Source organism: Alligator sinensis, unplaced genomic scaffold (assembly GCF_000455745.1).
Source record: "Alligator sinensis unplaced genomic scaffold, ASM45574v1 scaffold232_1, whole genome shotgun sequence".
Classification (NCBI taxonomy): Eukaryota; Metazoa; Chordata; order Crocodylia; family Alligatoridae; genus Alligator; species Alligator sinensis.
The window spans coordinates 979,585-998,570 of record NW_005842517.1 but is presented as its reverse complement, the minus strand read 5'-3'; the positions used below and the strand labels follow the sequence as shown (position 1 = coordinate 998,570).

Genomic DNA, 18,986 nt, shown 5'->3' with positions numbered 1-18,986 from the left:
TAATATAATAAGCTCAGTTATTTCCATCTACCATGCCCCTCTTGCTTTTCTCAAGGAGCTGTTCTGACTATCCAGTTTATTCATTGAGCCTCAAGAAATAAAGAAAATGATGGCTTGCTGATATTATCTTAATCTGTCCTGTGAACAACTGTCATCTTTAGTTCAGGCAATTCCCACTAATACTCTATCCATTCAGTCCCTCTCTTGCAATGATGGCCAACGATTTGACATTGTTATAGGGAGTGTTGTTATTCTAAGGTACAGTTTTGCAGCTTAAGCTGCAAGGCAAACTCTTCATATAAATCACTTGATCTGAGCCAACAAGTCTGGGCCAATGAAGACGTCCAACCTGGCTGTAAGTAGACGGACATCATTTTATAAAGGTAGGTAATAATATATATTTAAATAATATCTGAAGTGTATCTATACTTTGAAAAATGATTTTATTAAAATGGCATGGTATTCTATTGTTGCTCAGCAATCCATATCACATTTATTTTGCCTATTAAAAAAAAAGATGTTTTTCTCATTTACCAGATCTACAAACCTAACAAGGGAATTGAAAGTCAGATTGGGTTGTATATAACTGGGTAGTCAGATTGGCTTGTATATGATCCTGAATCTAACTCAAGACATGCACCCCAAATTTTGGTGGGATTATTTTAAGGGAACATGTATATGGTAGGTAAATAAATGTAGTAGTAAAAAACTCTTATTTTGCCACTATTGTGTAACGATCAGTCTCTGACTAAAAGTTTATCCAGTAAAAAATGGTTATTTTTCCAGTCGTTTTTTCTGACCAGAAGTGCCCTTCCAGAAATGCATTCTTAGTAAAATGCAGTGCCATGTTGAGATATCGAAGGTATCTCAGGTACCAGAAACAGTATTGCTGCAGTAACAGTGCTGTCCCCGAGCTACTTAGCCTACAGGCTTCCCTCGCTTTATGCTGTACGTGTGTTTCTGGAAAACGGCACGTAACTCGAATTCCCATAAAGGGAACCCACTTTACAATGTAACATATAGGGGTATGTTCCAAGACCTCGACTGTACTGATCCCCAGACCCATTTCTACCACTTTTACAAGGCAGTTTTGGTACTCGCCAACAGCAGACAGTGCAGACAAGCACAGGGTGGTGGTGAATGTTTAGTTGGTGTGAAGAGAGGGTGGTGAAGGCTTCATTGATGGACCAGGGAGCGGGGTAGGAGATAAGATAGCAGTACGCTTAGAAGCCATAATGGGGATGGCAACTACAGAAACAGACAGTGAGCGAGGAGCACAGATCCACACAGGAGATGATATTTTGGTGTGTGTCCCTCCCACAATGCACCACACAAAGCAGCTGACTGCAGGCTTCCGCCACACCGATTGCATAAGAGTGGATTTACCTTGCATATAACAAATTTTTGGTATAAAAAGGGTAATTGTATAAGAGCAAATTCGCACATACAGAAACTGCATAAAGCGAGGGAAACCTGCACTTCAGAAGCAGTGCTCATTACTTTGAGAGGTATGCTGCGCTAACCCGGCTATCTGGCTTCCAGGACTCAACCTGGTTTGGTTTACACTACATTGTGCCATGCAGACATGCTTTTAGATGGAGAGAATAGCTTAAAATATGGCTAGTGGTCCCTCTTGTGGTATTACGCTGGTCCTCCACAGGAAGTTTTGCACAACATGAATGGTGAACCTGGAGTAAAGCCACAAATGGGTGTGCTCGTCCTTTCACATTTTCACATGTTAGTTGTCACACAATAAACTGGATACATGCATGAGTCTGTGATCCTGGTTGTGTAAGCCACTTAGTATGTATAATTGCCACTTCTCAGCAGTAGACCAATATTCTTCCAGCTTATTAGGCTCTTGCCTCTCAATTGGTGTTTGCCGCTTGCAGTTACTCATTGTGCACTCTCTCTCTCTCTCTCTCTCTCTTTCTCTTTCTTTTTTTTTTTCCTTTTCAGTTGCCAAGAAGGAAAAGGCAAAATCACTGCCCACACCATGTCCCTAATCTGAGAAGAAACAACAACTAAGATGTTGAGACAGATCACCTCTGACCCTGTCCTGTCATTTCCCTCTCTCCCCTTCCGCTGTTTGTTTGTAAGGGAGTCTTTCCCCTGCCACTCCTATTCATTAAGAGCAAGGGGGCAATAAACTGATATTGTTTTTTACTGAACCAGGTGGTGTGTCATTTTCCTTAAATGCTCTTATTTCTTTTAGTATAAAACTAGCATCTAGCTATGGGCTCCAACCAAAACATGCAGATCTGGGCATGTGTCTGGATTTTGAACTGTCCCCAGAGTTTCGGGTTATTTGGATTTGAGATCTGGGGGCTCAGATCAGTCTAAGGGTTTTGGTTGAGGGCCATCTCTACTTTAGTTAAGCCCGTGTGACTGTGGACAGCTTAATACATCTGTTCTTGAGAATTCAGGATAGCTATAGAATTCCCAAATGGGATTGCCCGTGGTCATCCCTAGTGATCGAAAAACATCATATGTACTTTTTGTGGCACAGCTCAGGCGGTGAGGGGTTTGCAGCACTATCATGCTAACAACTCTCTGGCTCTGCCTGTAGTTGTGGTTGTTATTAGTATGGCTGTAGAAGACAACAGCTTATTCTACAGCTGTCTTGAACTAGCATTTATTATCCATACTTGAGCAAAGTGGGTTTCTCTGATGAGAACCCGTGTTCCTGCATTAAGCTGTTAATCCCAAGCAAAGAAATTATTTGGATCATAGATCTCCAGAGCTTCTGCTGTTTTAAACACAGTCATTTATTACTTTTCCTTTTGCTGTACACATAGTTTAAATGTTAAATCTAGGCAATTCTTTTACTTATTAATTAATTGTGAAAATGTATCGTGTTAGGCATAGAAAAGGGTATCCTATAACTACCAGTGGTAGGATTCCCTCTTATTCTTTTTTTTTTAATGGCTGTACTATTAATTCAAGATAAAATTATATTACATTACATTATGTTCGCACAGTAGAATTGTTAAGCTCTACACAATTAAAGTGGCACTTTCCTTTTTAATGAAAATATTTCCCAATGCTTGGCAACTACCTGATTTTTATCAGTTACCTTCATTATGTGGTAAAACTGTTTGAATCACTGTTACACACCATCTAAAGCAAAGGTCAAGTTGAAAGGAAATATTGTAGAAAGAGGCATCGTCCCATGTGATGGAGTCAAGATTTTATTGTCTCTTGGTAAGGAACTCTATCCTGAGCTGTAACCAAGCTGTGTAAGCATTGTGGTTGTCCTACTGTAAATTTTACAAGTAGACTGTGGATTTGGGTCTAATACAGTTCTATAAAATACAGCGGTATTTCTCATAAACTTTGTTTTCCTTAACGTTTTCCATTTCCTCATGCACAGATTCAGATAAATGCTCGAATGAACAGAAAAGTCAATTAAGCATTTGTTTGGGAGACAGTTGCAGATGGGGCTGGGAAAAGATTTATAACAATATTTTGTAATTGCCACTTTTCATCTTTCATCTAAGGCTCTCAAAGGCCTGATCCAAAAACCTCTTGAAGTCCGTGGAAAAATCCCCACTGATGAGAAGGACTTTGTGTCAGGCTTAACATACTTCACTGACATTGAAGTCATCAAGCTTTGCATATAGCCCTGTGAAAGGAGGGAGTATTACAGCTATTTAGCAGATAGAGACATTGAGATTCAGAGCTGAGCGGTAACTGTTCCAGTGCGACACAGGATCCAAGGGTAAACTCCTGGTCCTAATACAATTGATGGAAATTTTACCATTGGCTTTAATGGGGCCAGGATTTCCCCATAGGAAACCCTGACTCACAATTCTGTTTTCTAATCATGAGAGAACACTACATCTTTAGAGGAGAAAGATGTTTGGGACTTAGTTTTCCACCCAAAAGAGTGATAAGGATATTTTATAGTGGGCTATAAATCTTCTCCTCCTACCTAAATTCAGTTTTCAATAATAAGGTAGCAAAGTGGGATAAATGGCCCTAAATGATGTTGATGGGGAAATGCACACAACTGAACATGTCCAGACGAGCATGGACTTGTCCCGCCCAGGGACAAATAGCAGTGGCACACCTTGTGCTGCTGCAACTTGGCCCTGGGGAATGCCTGTTCCACGCACGCTTTGGTGCGTAGCAAGTTACCCCGGGTCGGGTAGAGGAGGCTGGGACCAGCACTGGGCTGGCCCCAGCAGTCTTACCTGGAGTCCTGGGGGTCTCCTGGGGCTGCTTCAGCAGCAATTCTGTAGCGCGGAGCCTGGCCAGCAGCCTCAGCGTGGCTCCAGGTGGCTTAGCTCCAGTTTAGAGCGGCACGCACTGCTTGTGTGGGAGCTGCTTCGCTTCTTTCCCCCGCAGGGTTTTTTGACCCCTGGATATCTAGGGGTCAAAAAAAACCACAAAAAAAAGGTGGAGCAGCACATGTACGGGCAGTGATCCCTTGCAGCGTGGAGAATGTCTAAATGTGTGGTATGTGGCACCGCAGACATGTTTGTGGCGCCACATACCTCATGGCCGCGCTCATCTAGATGCAGCCAACTTAGACCTTTTTTCGTACTACAGACCTTTTTTCATACTTTTTTCTGAAGGAGCAGGGAAATGTACCCCTGCATCATATAATTGTAAAAATAACCTTAGAGCTGCAGGCTTTTCCAAACAGAGCAATGACAACAGCGTTCCCGTGCACCTCCCTCAGCAAACCTTCAAACTGAATGCAAAACTCATCATTTAAAGTACTTTTATGAGTTGACATATCTAGATTGGAGGTAATAAAGATGGGTTTGAACTGTGTCCTTTAATACCTCTATTCTTGGGAAATCTTATTTTATGGCGTGTTGTCATCTCTCCATATCAGTCTGGAAACTTCTGAGTGACACAGGGGATGTTATTACATGAACACTAACCAGTGATTATATTACACTATTTATGGCTTTGATGCTGCCTTTGATCACATAACTTCTGTCCCATGCAAATTTTCTGAAGCTGTGTTGATTCCCTTGAGAATGCTAGTTGATTTTTGCGTTGCTTATAAATGTGCTCCTGCCTTCCTCTGATGACATATCTGAAAATTGAAATACGAGGAGAGTGTGCCTGATTCTGACACCTTACTTGTGATGAGCAGCACGGTCCTTGAACAGGATCCTCTTGGCTTCACTAGAACTGTCCGTGGAATAAGGTACTATTTAGGGTATCGGAATCTGACTCTAGAACTAGAAGGAGAATAAAATCTTCAGTATATGGGCCAAAATGTAGCAAAGCGCTATGTATAAGTGGGTCTTGCGGTTGGTGTTATTAATGATGACTACTCAGAAGTTCTTGTTAGTCGATGCCAGAAGCTATAACGAGACAGTTGGAGGTAAGGTTTTTGGCCTGCATCCTTCTGCACTACTCAGCAATCCCCAGACTCAGCAGTGGTCTCTGTGCACGTAGAAACAATGATTTGTGTTAGGGAGAGGAATTTTATACGCATTTGGGGGTGCATCGACAGTGAGAATGTACACAGAGTCTGGCTTAGGGGGATTAGGTTTGGCACATCAGACATGTAAACCTTTTGAAATTTGTCAAATAAGCTCTGCTAACTGAGTAATTGCATGCATATACATTCCTTCAGTTTGTAATTTTCTGGTAGGTGGAAGTGAGATTTATATTTTTCATGGTAAAACTGTGTTCACGGCTCTTCCTCTTGGAGAGCCATTTTTATTGAAATTGCTAGGTCTTTGCTTTGTCTCATATTCATTTTTCCATAACATTGTTTATGGTGTTATCTGGAACTAATGGACCGGAGTTACTGACCTCTTGTGTCTTGCTATAAGGAAAATGTTGCCTTTTCAGTAGTCTTCTAACCAGTAGTTGCCAAAAGATGAACTTAGCTTGGAGACTTGGCCTGACCTACCCTTGCTTGCTGAAACAGCTATGTGAGTTACAGTCTAGAGAGAGGATTGGCATTGGATATCAAGAGTGATATTGTCACATTTTGCAGCAGGGATGATGGGAAGATTTTTCACTCTTAGTTATACCAAAATAATTTTTGAGTATTGATTTCAGGGGAGGTAATGGAGCAAGTTGTGGACCTAAATATTTGTATTCCTTCAATTTTGTCAAAGTTTGTGATAAAATCAGAAGTGGCTGGTAATCCCTAGTCTGGAAGAGAGACAGATGGCTGTCAGTTTGATTCAGAAACTGAGACAACTGATTCATTATGCTTGCCTTTTCTTTTTTTTACAAAGGTTTGTAAATACATTTTTCCAAGTGAAACAGATGCCCAAATTGATTTTCCTCTTAGAGTAATTGAAGAAACATTATCATGAGAGCATTTAATTCAGAAACTGAATCTTAATTCAGTCATTTCAGCTATCATGCATATAGCTTTTGCACTGAAGTTTTTGAGCAACAGAACTTTAAAAAAATCAATACAGAAATGCAATTTGTACTTCAAGATTTATACATTTTTACTCTTTTAAGGCATATAAAATATTAAAAATATGGAAATTGATCTTCATTTTGCATTTCCTTCCTACGTTGTAAATGGGTTTTATATTAGTCGTTACCTAGAGACAGAGTGCGTAGAACTGAGTAATTTTTTAATTTGCTCTATATAGAGGGTCACTTTTCTAACGGCATTTTGAAATCTGTGCTTGTAAATTGTACATGCTAGTCCACATTCTTCAGGGTAAAGAATGCTGATGAAAGGGTGGTATATATAACATGTTATATTTGTTATCATCCTTCATCCCTTCAGTCATGGTATAGTAATGGAAACATGTTATATCTTAATAAATTCCTATAGCTGAGCTTCTTTTCTGTTCTTTTCATTACAGGTGATGAAGGCTGTGCAATTTTGAATTGATTGTAGGATCTGGTCTAGTATTTTGCTGCTGAATTAGGAACTGTACTCTTTGCATATGCAAAGGTCACTGGAACATTTTCCTGCTTAAAAACTGGAACTCTCAGACAGTCATTATTCCTAGCATATTGTAATGGTGTTCTTTTGTTATTAGACATTATCTGCTAATCCCACAAATAAATCTTTGACTGACTGATGTATTACTGAGGTCCTTTTACTGGCTTCCTGCACCATGGGTACATCACCGTTGGAGAATGGTGACTGATGGTGCAGTATTTGTCAAGTTCAGAGCCCTTGAACCCTTGGACTGATTGATGTCTGTTTAGCAAAGTTGCATTAGTCACAAATGGCAAATCATGAATGAGTTTTATTGGTCATTCCCCAGATGTGCTGTGATAAGGGTTTCATGCCATGCTGTTATGCTTTCAGGGTGTGCCACACTTCAGCAAAACCATTACAGTAACATTTAGAAATGGTTTTAGATCTCCTTTTTTTGTGTTCTTCTGCTCCTAGAGCCAGGTTTTCCTAGTAGCCAGTACTTTCTTCAGCTTCATGTGTAAGCTGGGGTCAGTAATAGGGACTCTGGTAGCCCTTCTTGATAGGTGTGAGTGAAAAGAGTGAGTGGTGAGTGAGCAAAGATATATTCTATGGAAAAAGGCCAGTACATTTTAGGTACAGAAAATATATCTTTAGATGACAAAGGAGGCTTTGCTCTGATGACATGCATGACAATAATTTATATGTTCATTCATTTATTTGATACTAATGGCAGCAATTTACCATTAATTTATAGAATGAACAATACGAAATCCTAGATTAGCTATACGAGATTGTTCTATACATGTAGTTGATAAATAAAAGAAATACAAATTATGCACATTATTTATTTCACTTCAGAGATTTAACACAGGCTCTGTCTTCATATAGGCTAACAAATTGTTCTGGCATTGATTAGCAGTGCTAGTGGTCTTCTGTAGCATCTTTGCCTTACGGTGTTGTTTATTCAAATACTGACACTGAGTTGCTGTGGTATTGTCTCCGAGAACAGATCTAAGATAACCTCAGTTCTTTCTATAAAACTGCAGAGGTTACACATGCTTCCACTCAGTCTGGATTTTGAAGCAGTAAATATGGAAAAACAATTATTTGCTAAATGTTTCCAGTTTCCCTGTACGGAGCACTCTTCATAGATATTCCAGCCAGGAATATAGAGAACAACGTCTGCAAGATATTTCTAGGTGTGGTGATTGGGCCAGTGCTGTTCATCAGTGTCCAGTAGGTGGTACCTGGGGAGGGATGTAAGTTGTTCAGAAAATTAAATGTGGATGTGAGGGTAGTGGACGAGAAGGGTTTAGGATACATGACCGCGCTAAGTTTGTCTATTCATTAGTTCCTGGGAACAGAGTACTCTGTGCCCAGAATTCCCATTGCAGAATTGGGCTCTTAAGAAACCCATATGTATACAAGAGACATGTAGCAGGAGTGAAGGGTTTTAAGGGTGAAATATGTTAGCAGAGAATACAAATGTAGAAGTGAAAGTTGCAGTGAGTACTATAAAAAACCCCAAAACCCCAACTGCTTGGTTGCAGCCATTGACTTGATATTTCCCCACAGACACAAGGAGGTAGAGAAAATTAAAAAGAATGATTGCACTTCATAGTACAGTGCAGCCCTACTGTTCAACTTACACAGTTGTGGGCCAGATGCGGCCCATGAAATTCATATGAATGGGTTATCGCCGGCGCATGAGCTCACTGGCATGTCATTGTGGGCTGGGGTCAGACTCACTGCTTTCACTCACGGGGTTAGTGCCATCATCGCTTGTCCCCTTTTTTTTCCAGCTGCTGAATTTGTCAGGGGGTGCATGGTAGCAGTGTTCACCCCCATGGGTTGTAGAGCTGCATGAAAGTAGTGGCTATGGCCAGAATCTGTGCTGCCTGCCAGTGAGCGCACTGCACACGCAGAGCTCTGGCAGAAATAAATACACATTTTTGTATATGTACTGTTTGCCTCCCCTCCACACCCCCACTGTACTATAATACATTTCTCTGCAGCCCTCAGCCCATTTCTGATTTTAAGATTTGGCCTGCTTGTAAGAAATGCTGAGTACCACTGCCCTCTATGACTGCATCCACTCCATTTGTCTCCCAAAATGAGATTGCTCATATTCTTAAGGGGATACCATCTAATAGTTTAGGCCTACAATCTAGGTCTGTTGAAAGCAAGATTTTTTTTATGACAAGGTACAAAAGTGCTCCTTTTTTATGACAAGGTACAAAAGTGCTCCTTAAGTCCCATTGTTTTAAAGGCTACAAGAAGAGTCTGTCACAGGGGTGATCTGGGATGGGGCTATTCAAGCAAAGGCAATGCTGTAGCAGCAGCTTCTTAAGGGAAAGTTCTCTCTTCCCACAGCTTGCTGAAGAAGAGTTCAGAGACTGTGCACTTGTCTTTGTAATATTGTGCTAAATTCAGCCCTGAGGAAAGGGTTTGAAGTGACCTGCAACATAGGGCTTTATTTTACCTTCCTTTAGTTCATCTGTCCCACTGGCTTATACAGATCTACTATGAAGTAGAGTGTGGGCTTAGTTATTTGGTAGGCTGTATGGAAATAGTTGCTTTGGGATCTATACATTCCTTTGCAGGTTGAGGAAACACACAGTGCTAGTCCAGAAGAACAGTAAGTGAATATTCACTGTCCAAGCTGGGTAAAGCATGAAAAGTAAACAACAAAAATATAAATGAGATTTGAAAAGTTATTTCAATATAAGTATCTTCTCAACCTTGAAGGGCATGAGTGAAAGCTCAGGGTGCTGTCTATACATTGCATTGAAAAGTGGATGTTGGCTGGGAACAGATATTGCATTTGTCCTGGGACAAGTTATGCCTGTGTTTGTCCCAGAACAGAAAAGTCCTGGAATTGGCATGTACACATGCTGTTCCAAGCCCTTCCAGTCAGGGTTTAGTGAGTGGCTGAGTGCACTGGCACTTTTCTGCTGTTGACTCAATGATAAAGTCTCAGGATAACTGTTCAGATGTGGTTTGTGATGTCCCAGGACAAACTGACAGCACTTTTCTAATAAATCTTTTTAGGGTTTGTCCTGGAACAACAGTCATGGACATCTGAATGATTGCACTTTGTCTTGGGATAAATGCAGTGTCCATTCGTAGGCATTATGTCACTGCTGCAATGATTGCTCTGATATGCTGCTACTAGCCTTGTTGGGATAGCATCAGGCTACTGTTCTGCATTGCCTGATGACTCCAGCCTGCACTATCTAGTCTCTCCTTCTTCCTGGCTGCTGAGAGGTAAGAGGATGCGTGAGTGCCCTGTATGTACTTCTTTCCTTTACTTCTTAACTGCGAGGATCATATAATCTTTTGGTTCATTTGCTCAGCACTATCATGTTACTTCCTGTATGTCAACTGGTGGGAACTGTGCTCTTGTGATAAGCTTTCTGCTTCTGTCAGGAAATGGGCAAAGTAAGAAGAGTTCTGATTAATTTTGTAAACCACAAGAAAAATGAATCCAGGGCCAAACATGATCATGGCTTAGATGTTAACAAATAGAGATGGGTGAAACCTGAAGCTGTGGGCCAAATTCAGCTTTACTGTAAATGGGTGGTACTCTTGAAGCTAGTGGAGTTTTGCCTTCTTATATTGGCTGAATTTAGCTCCTTATGTTTGATTCCTGCAGGGCCTCAAAACTGGAGAGAGGGAAAATTTCCTGTTTAAAACTCCAGATCTGAATCCACCACTGAAATTTTGAATCTGGGTTAAATCAAAGTACCAGAGGTCTGCCTTTCCAGGCCTGTTTCACATTCAGTTTAAGGAGTAGAAAACTAATGGGATCAACAGACATCTAGTAAATTTTCAGCCAATTTAGGGATGAGATCTCCTTAGTAAATCTCACAAGATTTTGTCTGACAAAATCTAAGGCCCCGTTTAAATCTAATCTTGACTCAGGTGTGAATACTTCTTCATTTCATTGCAGGTGAGGAAAATTATTTTTTTAAATATTTCAGTGTTTCATAAAGAGCAGTAGTATAACTGCGGGGGATATGGAGCAGGCAAAACTTTATTCGCTTCAAAAGAGTTGCATCCATTTAATAGTAAAGCTGAATTTGGCCCACAGCTTCAGTTTTGACCCATCTCTATTTGTTAACATCTAAGCCATGGTCATTCTGGGCCCTATATTCATCTCTTATGTGGTTCACAGATTTAATCAGAACTCTTCTTATTTTGCCCATTTCCTGACATAGAAGTTGTCATGGCAGGAGCTGGTGCTGCCCCAAGCGCTGTGCTGTGCAGCTGCTCCATGCAGAGTTGTGTGGCTATGCTGCTGATGAGAGTATCTCTTACTATCTGCCTGATTGACACCTGAACCTTACGCCTGCAATAGACAGGAAAATAACACGCAACTACATATTGTGGGTTTTTTTAACAGAACAATGTTACTGACACTGAAAACCTGAGGATCTCTCTCTGCTTCTTGTAGCATTGATTTGCTGCAATATGGCATGGCAGGACATGGCTGATCTCAGGTCATAACATGTCTTGGGAGTATTAGGAGGCCGGAATGGAAGCCAAAAATTATATTTTACTGGAAAGCTTGACTTTTTTATTACAATTTCCTGGTGGGGAAGATTTCAAGAAATGAAAGGTAAAGCAAAGAAGTCAGATCTGCAAATACCTCACCCTGCACTGGGCAGTGCTGGGAGAGGACCAAGGCTGATCTTTGGATGATATTAAAGCTCATTTTAAGGACCACAGAAAGCATTGTTATACCACCACATTAATGCACTAAGTGCCTTGGGCGGGAGGGTGTGGGGTGGAGGGGGAGGGGTAATGCAGAAAACATAACTGCACTGTGCCCAACCAGAGAAAAATGTTTTTGCCCACACTTGTCATCTTTACTGCCTCCTGGGTGCTGCAGTCCTGGACGTGTCTAGGAGTGTGTTGCAGAAGCATTAATTATTACCTCAGGGAAGGAGAATTACTTTGGAGAAATCATGTCCTATTAATAAGGAACGTTGTTTAACTGCTTGAGTGTTGCTGAGTACTCTGGGCAGCTGTGCCATCCTAACTCAGAATAAGAAAAAAACATATTTACATGCAGAGCACCTTCCACTAGAAGACCTGAAAGCACTTTGGAAACTCAATGAAATTAGTCACATGGCAATGCTGGGAAAAGAAAAATATCCCCATTTAATAATTAGGTAGCTGACATAAGCCAAATGACTTGTCCCCCCACCATGCATGACTCGGGAAGTTTATGACCAAGGAAGACTTGTACTCAGCCATCACTGGGCCATGTTTTGTGTTTAAATGATCCTTGTCTATGGCAATGGAATTGGTAAGGGCGGCTCTCACTTTATCTTCTCTTACTTCATTTCCACCAGGCAGTGAAAAGGAAGAAAGGCTGCTCTAGGGGAATCAGATCCCCAGTGTCAAAAGAAGAATGGAGAACTCTTGTTTTTGTTTTAGTGGGGATCGGGGTTGTGTGGTTTCCATTTCCTTCACAAGTTCCCTTTTACATTAATGTTTTCTCAGCAACTGTAGCTTGCCAGGGTGATGTTGATATACCAGACTCATCATCCGTCTTGTCAAGACTCAGGTCTCTGTGAAGACGCTAATGCAGCAGCTTTTGCACACTGGTCTGATGGTACAGACCCCTGTCATCATCACTGTCTCATAAGCTGCTTTCTGGCCCGTTCTCAAGAGCAGACCTTGATGTCACTGACTCAGCAGTGGTAGTTTGCTGGTCTGATGTCAATGCACAGGCCTTTGTGGCATCCCTGACTCAACGCCTTTAGTTGGCTCAGTTTATCTCACTCTCTCTGTGGAGTGACTCAGTATCTTTACCTCATTGGTCAGACAGCAGAGGATAGGTCATTGGCTCTGCACCTGCATCTTTCAGCGCTGATTTCAGGGCATGTGCTTCTGCAAGATCTAGTTTCCTGGACTGATGTCAGAGTTCAGGCCTCTCTGAGGTACATACCTCATTCATATTATGCTCAGATGATACCAAGAGACAGATTTCTGGGAGGTCTTTTAACACCTCCAGCTTGTTGGCATGAAGACATGGCTTGCATTTTTCTTACGTTACTGGCTCGACTCCTCCAGCTTTACAGACACGTGTCAAAGTACAGGCCTCTATGTACTAAACAGGGCTGGGGCATGTGCTAAAGGCTATTCTGAGCCATCTATTGTGCTGTTTGTGGGTCTGAATGTGTATGGACCAGGTATGAGTAGATGGGAGTCATTTCTCTGTGATGTGCCCAGGCTCACTCAAGAGGCAGTTTGGACATACTATCATTGGTCATTGGTGTCTGCACTTCTAGCTTCTGGTCTGCTGTTGATGGACAAGCTGCTGTCATGTCACAGCTACCATGTCATAGGTACTTCCAGCCTGACACTAAGGGACAGGTCTTACTGGCTCACCTCTGATTGTTGGTTATGCATCAGTGAAGGAAACTCAGAGGTCACTGAGGTTAGCTCTAGGTTGTTTGTCTGATGTCAAGGAAATAACTGATACAAGAATTTGAACACTTAGCCTGATGTGAAGGCGCGGGTCTCAGTGTGATTGGTAGATTAAGCACCTCAAGCTTGTTGGCATTATGGGAAGAAGTAAACTTCTGGGCAGACTGTGGTTCAACGCTTCTCAGTCGCTGGACTGATACCAGGACAAAGGCAAATGAGGGCTGGATGGCACAGAGACTTTCATGTCCTGAATCAAGGTGAAAGCACTGGTCTCTGTCAAGTTACTGGTTCAGCCCAGAAAAGACCTAGCAGCACATTAATTCCACGTTGAACTCTAGTATTAACTCCCCAGCCAGATGGATCTTTGCTTTGACATGGTGGGATGGCTGGTTCTCTGCCCTTTCCCATCTGCTACAAGGTCAATCAGTATGCATCCTGGAGTCTTGACCCTATACAATTTTGGTTGGGGACTTCTATGGGGATTCCCACAAAGAGATGAATCTGCAGAGGCACAGCTGGGATCTCCCTTTTTTAAAGTCTTCTCCACAAGTCAGAGAGGTCATCTAGTTCTAGATATTGTCATGCTGATGAGGAAAATAAACCTAACTCCTATCCCCTCCCAGAGACAGAAAAAAGCTGCAAGTGTGGAGTGGCAGAAATGGTATCTATGCTGGAAATGTTGTAAGCCTCTAAAAGGAATGACTTCAGAATGACATTTTGTAATCCAGTTTTGTTTGCATGGAGACTAAGTGACAACTGGAACCTAAGTTTCTTTAAGAAAGTGGTCTCTTGCTCACAGATCTACAGTAAGTCTAGGAAAGGTTTGCAATTTTTCATGATTATTAAAATCAGCACTCACAAAATGTCACATACCTGGCAAGAATACTTAAGAAATTCATCTCAGCATCCTTCACCTCCCTTTCGTTCTTCATAACAAACATACCTGCAACTGGTAAAAGTTTCCACTAGTGTCTTGCTCCCAAATTCTCTACCCACTGCTGTGACATTGTGGGATGTGTGCTGACTGTTCACTTGGCAGCCTGTCAAAGGGTGAGGTTGGTTGCATGCTTTAGGATCCTGGTACAAAGCACTCGACAGTGAGTGAAATGGGAACGTACCATGAGTACAGGCTATTAAACTAATCTGATTGTTTCTATGTTACCTTGTCCTTCCTCCCACCTTCCTCTGTGTATTTATCTCCATCTGTTGGTCACTTGTCACATGTTTTGATTGTTAGCTCTTTTAGGCAGGGACATTTTATTATTATATGTTTGTACAGAGCCTGACACAATGAAGTACCCTTCCCTGAATGGCACCTTTGGATTCTGCTGCAATGTAAATAAATGCATTATAAAAATACAAAAATGCTATACTACAGAAACATGAAATTCTGTAATGGGCAAATTAATGCATGTATATGATCACAATTTTGCCTGCAACTAGAAAGAATCAGCTGAGGCTTGGGCCCTCAACTCTGTTCTTTCTTAGCTCCAGCATTGGAAACTTGTGTATTTATACACATGAGGACTACCCCACATTGGGCCATCAAGTACTGAACAGTGAGAAGCACTGTGCAGGTTACACATTTGTTATCCTTTTATTAGTCTTAGTAGACTAGTTCTGGGCCTCTGGCCACACCATTTTTTTTGTCATTTTTTACAGCTCGCTCTCCTTACCTAAACTCGGACTCAGTGTGATACACTGATGTGGTTTGGGCTCAGCTAATTATGTGTAATTTTGATTGCCTGACATTCTTTGCTTTTAGCTTTGACAGTTTCCATTTGGTCATAGAGTTACCCTCGGATTTATGTGGAAGCTACCAGTAAATTGTACATTTAAGTCAACCAATATGACATAAGAATCTCAAGACTCTACTGTGTGCCCTTTCAAACAGTAAATCTTTGGAAAAAGTATTGATTCCCCCACCCCCAGGTTTGCACTCTGGATGAACCTTCTTCTTATAAAACAATAGTAGGTAATTTCTTTTTACTAGCCAGCTGGCCTTAACTGAGCAATCTCAACCCACCACAAATTCTAATCCAAGTAAACAAGAAAATATGATTTACAAGCTGGGAAGCAAATCAATATCAGTTCATAATGAGTTTTAATGCTTAGCAGCATTTTCTCAAATATTATCCTTTACATATAGCAATTTGGTTTTAATTGCATATTCTGAGATATGTTCTGTACTATTCAGATCATGCATACAAATTATTTTCTTGGTTCCTTTAACTATAAGGCAACCAAAGAGTAAAGTGGGAGTAGGGGAATTATATTGGAGGAACACTGATTTTAATAATCAGATCTGAATTGCATTTGGTCTGATTTTTCATAGCAGGGCATTTGCCATAGAGGCTACCAGAAGCTGAGAAAGGAATGGGCTTTTCTAGCTTGATGTTGGACTGCCTGGCCATTTCTATACAAGACTTGGTTTCTTTCTTTTTAAATATGCAGTCTCCATCCCAGCTTTGCAAAGGGCACTCCATGGATCCAGGGACCCATGAAGAAGTTGGAAGGAATGGAGGTGCCCCCGCTGAATCAGTGGATGAAAGATAATTAGTGTTCCACGTTCTCAGTTTTTATTTTAAAAAAACCCTGGAATTTTTCAGGGTTCATCTTCAAACATAAAAACCAAGATGAAATCAGGATAAAAGGAAGAAAATGGAAAAAATCAGTTTAAAACGGGGAAAAATTGGCGGTGAGGGAGGGAGGGAGGGAGTAAGGCTGGGACTAGGGAAGGGGCAGGGGGTGGGGTGCGATGCAGCCTGTTGGCCACTCCCAGGGCTGCAGCAGGGAGCAAAGCGGGAGGAGCTATCAGTGGGTGCAGGGTGTGGCTCTTGCTGCTGTGTACCCTACCAGGGAGGCTGCAGGCTTGGGGGCCTGTGCAGAGCTCTTTCCAGGGGGTGTGTGCCCCCGGATCAGCAGCAGGAAGCACATGGCACCACACCTGCTTTTCTTCCCTGGTTGCCTTCGTGCCCCTCTCCCATGCTGCAGCAGTCTGCTGCCAGGCTGCCCTGGCTTTTGGGGGGAGAGGGCAGTGGCATGCAGCTGGATGTGGGGAGGGGGGGACCTGGCACCTCCCACCCCGCCCAGGGTCAGAGCCAGGAGCCCTGCACCTCCAGGCAGTGGCTCCAGCCAGTGGTGATGCATAGGGGGTGCAAGGGGCTACACACGTGCCCCCTGACAGTGCTGGTGCACCCCCTGACACGCTGTATTCCCTGCTTAGGTGATGGGGAGGGGGAGCAGGTGGGAGCGCCTGTGCCCAGCTGCAAGCACCGGCTGGGGAGCAGCTGCGCCAGCTGGAGCACCGCAGCCAGTTCTGGGAGCGATGCGGATACTTCCCAGTTGGTGCGACCGGTAGAGGGGGGACTCCCCTCTCCCCCTCCAGGTGGTGAGATTGGCCATGGGGGAACCTCGCCCGGTTGCTGACTGGTTTCTGGGGGGCCAGGCCGCCACCCCTCCCCCCCCGCACATCCAGATGGAAAGCTGTGCCTCAGCACAGCGGCACTTCTAGCTTACCAGCACCACCCGTTTTTCAGTTCAAATCCCTGGTAACCGGCACAAGTAGGGAATGGACCATTCCCCGCTTGTACTGGATAATGGGGATTTGAACTGAAAAATGGGTGTAAATCATTAAGAACTGAATGACTTAAAAAAATCAGGGAATTTATCAGTGAAAATGGGTAGAAACTGAGAATGCGGAACACTAAAGATAATGTACCTCCATGATGGGGAACCCCTAGCTGGGCTTTGACAGATCTAGGTTGCTTAGAACTGGGTTGAAGACACAGATCCTCGTGGAGATTGGCTTTGGGATGTTGGTGACTCCAAAGAGTCAGTTTCTTCTCTGGAGAGGACAGCTCCTAGTTCCCAGTTTTAATAGAGCAGTTTAGGAGAAAGTCCGAGGGAAACAATTGGAAGAGCAAAGTGTTTCCTGTTCACTTTCTCTCTCTCTATCTATAAACACATCCCCCACACATACTATAGGAATTTAGACATGGAGACTCAATCTAGATATAAGTACAGATTTCAGCATTTGGCCCATTGCTTTACTTGAGTATTTTGCTTGAGTAAAGTGTGAGTAGAAACTGAATGATCTTGCCCTGTTAGAATTATGCTGGGACAGAATTTGAATAGCTCCAGTACTCATGGAAATGCCAGCTAGTAATAATGGACACATACTCTCCATTTAGATGGTTCCTTCCATCTGAGAACCTCAAAGCTCTTATGAGTCTTTAAAATTTGTACAAAGGGAAAGTAGAACACGTCAAAGCTCATGCTGCATGTAGTGCTATAATTTTTTATGGCACCATAAAATGACTGTCTTTCAAGATATAATTACGTGCTGTTACCTATCAGTGCATGCGATCAAGGTATAATACCCACATCTGTAATTTGGTATGCACACCAAAGCCCAAGAACTAATATTCTACACATTTCAGGTACTTGCATACCTGCCATGTTAAGATTATGTTAAACTACACAAAGCTCATGAAACTCTGTATAATGGTAAGCACAAAGGTGTAGAGGGAGGCAATATGCTTAAAATAAATATTTCTCTTAAGTATCCAGTATCCAAAGCAAGATTATTGGTGCAAAATTTGTGCACAGTTCACAGGCTGAGGCTTAGCTCTTATAGTTTCATAGTTGTAGGGTTGGAAGGGACCTAAGTAGATCATCAAGTCTGACGCTGTGCCCTGGGCAGGAGTGAATACTGGACTCATATGACCTCAGCTAGATAATTATCAAGCCTCCTCTTAAAGACCCCCAAGGTTGGAGTTAGCATCACTTCCCTTGGTTCCAGATCCTAGCTGCCCCGACTGAAGTAGTGCCTTCTAATGTCCAGCCTGAACCTACTCTCAAACAACTTATGGCCATTATTCCTTGTTACTCCAGGAGGTGCTCGGGGGAACAGGGTCTCTCCCATTCCCCACTGGTCCCCCCGGTGAGTTTATAGATGGCCACCAGGTCCTCTCTCAGCCTTCTCTTGTGAAGGCTGAACAGGTTCAGGTCCTGTAGCCTCTCCTCATAGGGTCTGCCCTGCTGTCCCCAGATCATGCGGGTGGCCCTCCTCTGGACCCTCTCAGTGCTGTCCACATCCTTCCTAAAGTGCGGCACATCATTTTTAGTGTTCTGCATTCTCAGTTTTTACCAATTTTTTTCACTGATAAATTCCCTGATTTTTTTTAAGTCATTCAGTTTTTACTGATTTACATCCATTTTTCAGTTAAATTCCCTGTTAACTGGCATGAGTGGGGAATGATGCATTCCTCACTTGTGCTAGTTAACAGGGATTTAAACTGAAAAACGGGTGGTGCTGGTAAGCTAAAAGTGCTGCTGTGCCAGTTACCTGAGGCACAGGTTTCCAGCTGGATGTGGAGTGGGGCGGTGGTGGCAGCCACATGAGGAGCAGGGGGGTGGTGGTGGCCGCGTAGGGGCTGGGGGAGGGTGGCTGGAGCCACTGCCTTGGGGTGCGGGGCACCCAGCTCTGATGCTGGGCGGGGTGGGAGGTGCCAGTGCCAGGGTTGGGTCCCCTCCCCCTCCACATCTGTCTGCGTGCCACTCCCCCTTCCCCCAAATGCCAGGGCAGCCTGGCAGCAGGCTGCTGCAGCAGTGGGGAAGGACACAAATGCAACCAAGGAAGAAAGGCAGGCATGGTGCCATGTGATTC

General features: G+C 42.8%; 1 protein-coding gene across 7 annotated transcripts in view; it reads left to right on the top strand.

The window, feature by feature from the left end:
- The window catches only part of FAM53B (family with sequence similarity 53 member B), a 145,500-nt gene that overhangs the window by 17,257 nt on the left and 109,257 nt on the right, over window positions 1–18,986 (top strand). For 3 of the 7 annotated variants that reach the window (XR_003095891.1, XR_003095892.1, XR_003095893.1), the window contains exon 2: window positions 1,960–2,171. The exons of 3 other annotated variants lie outside the window; for them this stretch is intronic. The gene's annotated coding sequence lies outside the window, so the exon portion shown is untranslated. Of the gene's footprint in view, window positions 1–1,959; window positions 2,172–10,064; window positions 10,142–18,986 lie in introns of those variants that run through there. One more of the 7 variants, XM_025213276.1, reaches the window with a different exon arrangement.